Source organism: Hyla sarda, chromosome 8 (genome assembly GCF_029499605.1).
Source record: "Hyla sarda isolate aHylSar1 chromosome 8, aHylSar1.hap1, whole genome shotgun sequence".
Classification (NCBI taxonomy): Eukaryota; Metazoa; Chordata; class Amphibia; order Anura; family Hylidae; genus Hyla; species Hyla sarda.
In genome coordinates, this window is record NC_079196.1 from 123,739,367 (window position 1) to 123,747,920 (window position 8,554).

The 8,554-nt window shown below is 43.3% G+C and overlaps 1 non-coding gene and 1 pseudogene across 1 annotated transcript; both read left to right on the forward strand.

The window, feature by feature from the left end:
• Positions 1 to 255: 255 nt before the first annotated feature.
• On the forward strand, positions 256 to 424 carry LOC130290081 (U2 spliceosomal RNA; annotated as a pseudogene).
• Positions 425 to 2,683: 2,259 nt separating this feature from the next.
• On the forward strand, positions 2,684 to 2,871 carry LOC130289578 (U2 spliceosomal RNA). The gene has a single exon (XR_008847470.1). It is a non-coding gene; the product is annotated as a U2 spliceosomal RNA (small nuclear RNA).
• Positions 2,872 to 8,554: the final 5,683 nt, after the last annotated feature.

The following is an 8,554-nucleotide window of genomic DNA, read 5'->3' on the forward strand; positions in this document are numbered from 1 at the left end:
CCATTAAACTAAAGGGCTCTTGTTTTTCTTGTCCTGTGGTTTACATGTTTTTTTATTGATAATTGGGAAAATAGCGGGCAAGCCCCTGGGGGTGGGGGGGTGGAGTCAAGTGGAGGGGCCCATGCCTTAAGCTGTGTAAGGGGCCCCAAAATTTCTGATGGCAGCCCTGCCCTGCCACAGTGCCGCAATGCAGTGGGCCCGGTAGGAAATTATTTCCAGGGCTGCTTTTTATCCCCAGTCCGGCCCTGAGTAAAGGTATTTTCAATCAAAAATCTGTTCTTATCACATTAATATCTGATATTTTCCCTATCTGGGGACCATAAATTAAATGGATTTTTGAGAATGGGAGCTGATTTGGAAGTTGCTTCCGTCGCCCTATGCATAGACCCAGTGTGGCAGTATCTTCGTGTAGTGTACAGCGCACCACCCCATTCCAGTGTTAAACAAGAAAGATTCTCATTTAATCCTCTGTGGGTGAGAATTTGAGTTTGAGAATTGGAGACCAAAATGATGAGTTGCACTGACTGGTTTATGAATGTCTATTCATTTAGTGTTTTAATGACCATGTTTGCACACTGATTGGTGTAAAAAAAAAATAAGAATAATAATAATCTAGCACACCTGTGCAGGTTTGGCATGACATGACAGGTAGCTGTCTTGCGGGTGGTGTTGAATCCTGTTAAATGAAGTGAGGGTCTCATGCCTATTCAGAAGGGTGCGTCATTGCTGTTGCTTGATCATGCATTGGTTTCTGTGGTCAGTAAATGAAAAAAAAAAAATGTACCATCCATTGATGGATGGGAAATCTGCCATGATGCATTTGATTTTAGAAACTGCTGCTCATAACCAATGTTGCAATGGAGTGTCTCCATCTGCTGGTGGCATTGGATAAGCGTTAGTGCTATGATAGGGTCTGAAGAAGAAGACGGGAAAAAAAAAAAAAGAGAGAGAGACTGACTGAGTGAGTGAGTGTGTGAATGAGTGAGCGATTGATTGAGTAATTGAGTGAGAACAAATGAATTAAAGCAAGTGAGTGAGTGAGAACTAATGAATGCAAGTCTGAATGACAGAAAGAAAAAAGGATGAAGAAAGAAGCATGGAGAGAAAAAATGTTTATGGAGTTGCAGACATCAGTGCAATCTACAAAGCCGTTGAGGCTGGTCCTCATGGGAGGATTATTGCACCAGGACCCTTAGCACTTTTAAAATGCCATTCAATGCCACTGCCATGGCTAGGTGTAAACAGCAGATGACCATGTTGTGTTGGTTACCATGGACACCCAGGTGATGTGTGAGTTAACACATAGGCCCAACAGATGCCAAGAAGACCAGAATCACCAGCAGCACCACCATGGGTTGTCAGATTACACGGATTCAGCAAATACCAGAGTCCAAAAGGATGCAGGTTTATACTTTTCATTTTCAGTTTCTCGTTACAGTTGGTGTGATTCCACGTCGGAACAGCCAGGGAGGCAGCTACAGCCAGTGAGTGTGGTAACTACAGCCAGTGTGGCAGCTATGTGCAACAAAGGTAGGCGTGTTGTTTTCATAATCAGATCTTAAACAATGTCTCACATGTAGGGAGGAGGAGTGATGGGGGTTCCGGCAAAAGCCAGGCTATGGATTGCATTGCTAAATGCTCCATCAGAGTGGAATGGACTCCTGTCCTTCTTTTAAAGGAGTAGTCCAGTGGTGAACCCAGTGGTGAACAACTTATCCCCTATCCTAAGGATAGGGGATAAGTTTGAGATCGCGGGGGGTCCGACCGCTGGGGCCCCCTGTGATCTCCTGTACGGGACCCCGACAGCCCGCGGGAAGGAGGCGTGTCGACCTCCGCACAAAGCGCCGGCCGACACACCCCTCAATACAACTCTATGGCAGAGCCGAAGCGATGCCTTCGGCAATCTCCGGCTCTGTCATAGAGATGTATTGAGGGGGCGTGTCGGCCGCCGCTTCGTGCGGAGGTCGACACCCGCTATCTGGCCAGAGAACCTGGCCCCCGTACAGAGAGATCACAGTGGGCCCCAGCGGTCGGACCCCCCGCGATCTCAAACTTATCCCCTATCCTTAGGATAGGGGATAAGTTTTTCACCACTGGACTACCCCTTTAAGTAATGATGTGGGTTTAGCCTGTGCTGTATGTATGTATGGGTGGCTGACTGCCACCCACCCAGAGAGTGTATGGGAGGCTGACTGGCTGCCAGCCTTCCTTCCATTCCTATGAGTAATGTGAGAGCTCATGAAGGGGACATGGTTGGTTCCACCCCTTTACCGGTTATCCCCTCTGGGCCTTGTGGCTTAGATCAAGTGTAAAAAAAGGGCTTTCGATAGACCGCATCCTCGGGCACGTTTTTGTGTGAATACTTGCACTTGAGTGACTTGTGAGCACATACGTCAACTCTTCAATAAAATAATGTGTGTGTGTGTGTGTATATATATACTGCAAACATGGAAGAAAATGAAAACGGAGCACTCACACTACTGCTGGAGGTCTTCAATTCAGGCTGTATTCACGGAGGTCCCGGCATAGGTGACCTCTGCAGGGAGACTCAGATGGAATAGGGGGGAAGCTCGGACATTGGCCATGGTCCCGTATCGCGCCAATGGGCGCTTCGTCAGGCCGGATCATATATAACATCTGTTTTGGTGAATGTATTAATTATTGTGTAAGTGATTGACATTTGATTGGTAGTAAAGGTATTTTCAATCGAAAATCTGTTCTTATCACTTTAATATCTGATATGTTCCCTATCTGGGGACCCTAAATAAAATGGACTTTTGAGAATGGGAGCTGATTTGGAAGCTTGCTTCCGTCGCCCTATGCATTGACCCGATGTGGCAGTATCTTCGGGTAGTGAACAGTGCACCACCCCATTCCAGTGTTAAACAAGAAAGATTCTCATTTAATCCTCCGTGGGTGAGAATTTGAGTTTGAGAATTGGAGACCAAAATGATGAGTTGCACTGACTGGTTTATGAACGTCTATTCATTTATCGTTTTAATGACCATGTTTGCTCACTGATGGGTGTAAAAAAAAAAAAATTATAATAATAATAATCTAGCACACTTGTGCAGGTGTGTCAGGCAGCTACTGTCAAGTAGAGCCCTGTGAGGGACTGTTTTCTTAATTCCGCTCCCACAAGCTGTTAGAAATAGTACTCCACATGCCTTTTCATTACTCTCTTGTCATTCTATCATCCCTTGTAAAAATGTTGTCAGCACCCTGTGCCATTTCAGAGGGACTGCACAGGATTTTGCAGGACTGTATGTTCTATGACAGCCCACTGCCGCCCACAACAATCTCATTACCGTTTGTCCCACACATTTTTTTATTGGGTCACACAGGATCTTAATTCCGGAGCCAGGATATACTGCCAAGGCAATTAAAATCATGGGGTGCATCCATAGTGGCATAGAAGCACTCAACTAAGAAAAAATTCTACCACTGTACAAATCGTCAGATCACACATGGAATACTTTGTACGGTTTTGGCCACAAGTGTACAAGAGAGATATAAGGGAGCTGGACAGAGTTCAAAGATGAGAAATCAGAGTAATAAAAGGAGTGGGAGGACAACAATACACAGAAAGATGATCAAAATTGGATTTATTTAGTTTGAAATAAAAAAAAAAAGACAGCTTACAGGTGATCTTAACCCCTCCAGGACTAAGGGCATACGAATAAGCCTTTGCATCCTGGTACTTAAAGGGGTACTCCGGTGAAAACCTTTTTTCTTTTAAATCAACTGGTGCCAGGAAGATAAACAGATTTGTAAATTACTTCTATTAAAAAATCTTAATCCTTCCTGTACTTATTAGCTGCTGAATACTACAGAGGTCTTCCCCAGGAAACTATAGACCGGTAAGTTTAACGTGCATTGTGGGCAAATTGTTTGAAGGACTTATAAGGGATTACATACAGGAATACATAGGGGATAATTGTATTATAAGTGATAACCAGCATGGGTTTACTAAGGATAGAAATTGTCAAACCAATCTAATTTGCTTTTATGAAGAGGTGAGTAGAAGCCTTGACAGAGGAACGGCTGTGGATATAGTGTTTCTGGATTTTGCTAAAGCATTTGATACTGTCCCTCACAGACGTCTGACAGGTAAGTTAAGGTCTTTGGGTTTGGAAACTTTAGTTTGTAACTGGATTGAACACTGGCTCATGGATCGTACCCAGAGAGCAGTGGTCAATGCTTCGCACTCTGATTGGTCCCCGGTAATTAGTGGTGTACCCCAAGGTTCAGTACTGGGTCCGCTGTTGTTTAATTTATTTATCAATGATATAGAGGATGGTATTAACAGCTCTGTTTCTATCTTTGCAGATGACACCAAGCTTTGTAGCACGGTACAGTCTATAGAGGATGTGCATAAGTTACAAGATGACTTGGATAGACTAAGTGTCTGGGCATCCACTTGGCAAATGAGGTTCAATGTGGATAAATGTAAAGTTATGCATCTGGGTACTAATAACCTACATGCGTCGTATGTCTTAGGGGGGAATTAAACTGGCAGAGTCACTGGTAGAGAAGGATCTGGGTGTACTTGTAGATCACAGACTACAGAATAGCATGCAATGTCAGGCTGCTGCTTCCAAAGCCGGCAGGATATTGTCATGTATCAAAAGAGGCATGGACTCAAGGGACAGGGACATAATACTCCCCCTTTATAAAGCATTGGTACGGTCTCACCTGGAATATGCTGTTCAGTTTTGGTCACCTGTCCATAAAAGGGACACTGCGGAGCTGGAAAGGGTGCAGAGACGCGCGACTAAACTAATATGGGGCATGGAACATCTTAGCTATGAGGAGCGATTAAAGGAGTTACAATTGTTTAGTCTTGAGAAGAGACGTTTAAAGGGGGATATGATAAATGTATATAAGTATATTAATGGCCCATACAAAAAATATGGAGAAAAACTGTTCCAGGTTAATCCCCCCCAAAGGACGAGGGGGCACTCCCTCCGTCTGGAGAAGAAAAAGTTTAGTCTCAAGTGGTGACACGCCTTCTTTACCATGAGAACTGTGAACTTATGCAACAGTCTACCTCAGGAACTGGTCACAGCAGGAAAAATTAACAGCTTTAAAACAGGATTAGATACATTCCTGGAACAAAATAACATTAATGCTTATGAAGAAATATAAAATCCCATCCCTTCCCCAATATCGCGCCACACCCCTACCCTTCAATTCCCTGGTTGAACTTGATGGACATATGTCTGATTTCGACCGTACTAACTATGTAGCTATGTAACAGAGGAAATTCTTTTCTTTTTGGAATTCTCTCTGATGACATCACGAGCACAGTGCTCTTTGCTGACGTCATTATAATAATAATAACTCTTTATTTATTGTTGTCCTTAGTTGGATTTGAACCCAATGCCCCAGCACTGCAAGGCAGCAGTGCTAACCACTGAGCCACCATGCTGCCCTTTGCATACATCTGCTATGCACGGTTGCTAAAATGGACAGAGATGTCATCAGAGAGCACTGTGCTCGTGATGTCATCAGTGTTCCAAAAAGAAAGGAATTTTCTCTGTAGCATTCAGCAGCTAATAAGTACTGGAAGGATTAAGATTTTTTAATAGAAGTAATTTACAAATATGTTTAACTTTCTGGCACCAGTTGATTTAAAAGAAAAAAGGTTTTCACCGGAGTACCCCTTTAACCCCTTAAGGACGCAGGACGTAAATGTACGTCCTTGTGCGGTGGTACTTAACGCACCAGGACATACATTTACGTCCTGTGCATAACCACGGGCATCGGAGCGATGCCCGTGTCATGCGCGGCTGATCCCAGCTGCTGAATGCAGCCAGGGTCCCGCCGGCAATGGCCGACACCCGCGATCTCGCAGGCATCCGTCATTAAACCCTCAGATGCCGGGATCAATACAGATCCTGGCATCTGCGGCAGTACGCGATTTCAGTGAATGATCGGATCGCCCGCAGTGCTGCTGTGGGGATCCGATCATTCAGAACGCCGCATGGAGGTCCCCTCACCTGCCTCTGTCCGGCTCCCGGCGTCTTCTGCTCTGGTCTGAGATCGAGCAGACCAGAGCAGAAGATGACCGATAACACTGATCTGTTCTATGTCCTATGCATAGAACAGATCAGTATTAGCAATCATGGCATTGCTATGAATAGTCCCCTATGGGGACTATTCAAGTGTAAAAAAAAAGTTAAAATTTTTTTTAAAGTAAAAGTTAAAAAAAAGTTACAAATCCCCTCCCCCAATAAAAAAGTAAAACGTCCGTTTTTTCCTATTTTGTCCCCAAAAAGTGTAAAAAATTAATTTAATAGACATATTTGGTATCGCCACGTGCGTAAATGTCCGAACTATTAAAATAAAATGTTAATGATCCCGTACGGTGAACGGCATGAACGTAAAAAAAAAAAAAAAGTCAAAAATTGCTACTTTTTTAATACATTTTATTTAAAAAAATTATAAAAAAATGTATTAAATGTTTTTTATATGCAAATGCGGTATCAAAAAAAAAGTACAGATCATGGCGCAAAAAATGAGCCCTCATACCGCCGCTTATATGGAAAAATAAAAAAGTTACAGGTCATCAAAATAAAGGGATTATAAACGTACTAATTTGGTTAAAAAGTTTGTGATTTTTTTTAAGCACAACAATAAAATAGAAGTATGTAATAATGGGTATCATTTTAATCGTATTGACCCTCAGAATAAAGAACACACGTAATTTTTACCGTAAATTGTACGGCGTGAAAACGAAACCTTCCAAAATTAGCAAAATTGCGTTTTTCTTTTTGATTTCCCGCACAAAAATAGTGTTTTTTGGTTACGCCATACATTTTATGATATAATGAGTGATGTCATTACAAAGGACAACTGGTCATGCAAAAAACAAGCCCTCATACTAGTCTGGCGATGAAAATATAAGAGTTATGATTTTTAGAAGGCGAGGAGGAAAAAACGAAAACGGAAAAATGTTATTGTCTGAGTCCTTAAGGCCAAAATGGGCTGAGTCCTTAAGGGGTTAAAGGGGTATTCCGGCAAATATATCTTATCCTGTATTCAAAAGGATAGGGGATAAGATGTCTGATCGCTGGGGGCCTGCCGTTGGGACCCCCCGTGATCTCACTGCAGCACCCCCTGTCATGCCCCCTCCCACAGACATGAATAGAGGGGGCGTGGCATGATATCACATCTCCAGTCCCGTTAACACAGAGGTTTCCGAGACTGGAGCAGCAGCCCAGCATAGAATCTGGGTGCTACACGGCGATGAGACATCTTATCCCCTATCCTTTGGCACTATGTATACATTGTGGGCCATATAAAAATCTCTACCATGAACTATTTGTATCCAGGACTGTATCTATAAGGGTGCATTCACGCCATGATTCTTACATACAGGGACCGGACCTGGCCACCATCTCATTCATTCATCAGATAGTGACTCCGGTCGGCTCATTTGTGTCCCAGTAGGATTAGGTCCCCATATGTAAGAATCACGGTGTGAATGCACTCTTACAAAGGAGTATCCTCTCTGCTTAAACAGAAAGGTTTCTACACTAGTACAGTAGAGTATTCTTCCAATAGTCCCAGTAGCCACAGGGGCCTAGAAAAGGCATTGACTAGTAGAGGTATGAGTGCCAAAGATCCCCACTGATTGCAAGTACAAATGGAAAGAAGTGCTCAGCTGAGCGCTGTTGCTTCCCACCAATATCTGCTATTCCATTTGTCAGCATGGTGTACTATGTGAGAGAGTATTTAAAAAATAAATTATTAATGAGGAAACTAATTATTAAGCTCTAGAGTACACACAACGTACATGTACCCCACTGTGCCCTAGTACTTTGCACACAACTTGTTCGAACATGGTGACCTCATGGATAATGGTTGACATTGGCAATCACATTGATGACCGCTATCCTTAATCCTGATCACAGCATCAAAAGCTGTAGCGGGGCTTTGGAAGACTCATCATACCACCCACAGTAGGTGTTCAGTGAGTCAAGATGTAGGACGGAGCTCTGCCTACCTGCTCCATGCCACTCTGTAGCCATCCACTGGTATGATCTGCCTTTGGGTAGACTATACAAGTAGATTGCAGATATTACTGATCAATGTTATGCCCATGCATTGCATTGAACAACAATAGCAATGAATAGATTGCTACAAATAGTCCCATTGGGGCTTTAAAAAGTACAAAATAAATTTTGGGCCCCATGTGTCCCAGTCCCCCTAAGAAAGGGTAGCGGAGATAGAGAGGGGGAGCGGGAAGTGAAGCAGGAACTGGTATACCTCTGTGGAGGGTCACATTCCGCTACAGGGACACAGTTTTCCCCCATTAAACAGGACAGTCAACGGCTGTCCGGCATACTGGAAGTTGTAGTTTTGCAACAGCTGGAGGCACACTGTTTTGGAAACACCGCTCTATGAGTTATTCCAAGCAGAATTTCCTTTGTGTGCAAGGGCCCTTACAAAAACGACAGATGTACGGCATCACCATAATTGTCCTGGACTGAAGAATAATAGTAGATTACTTTTACCGTTCAATACACTATAAAAGCAAAAAAAATAA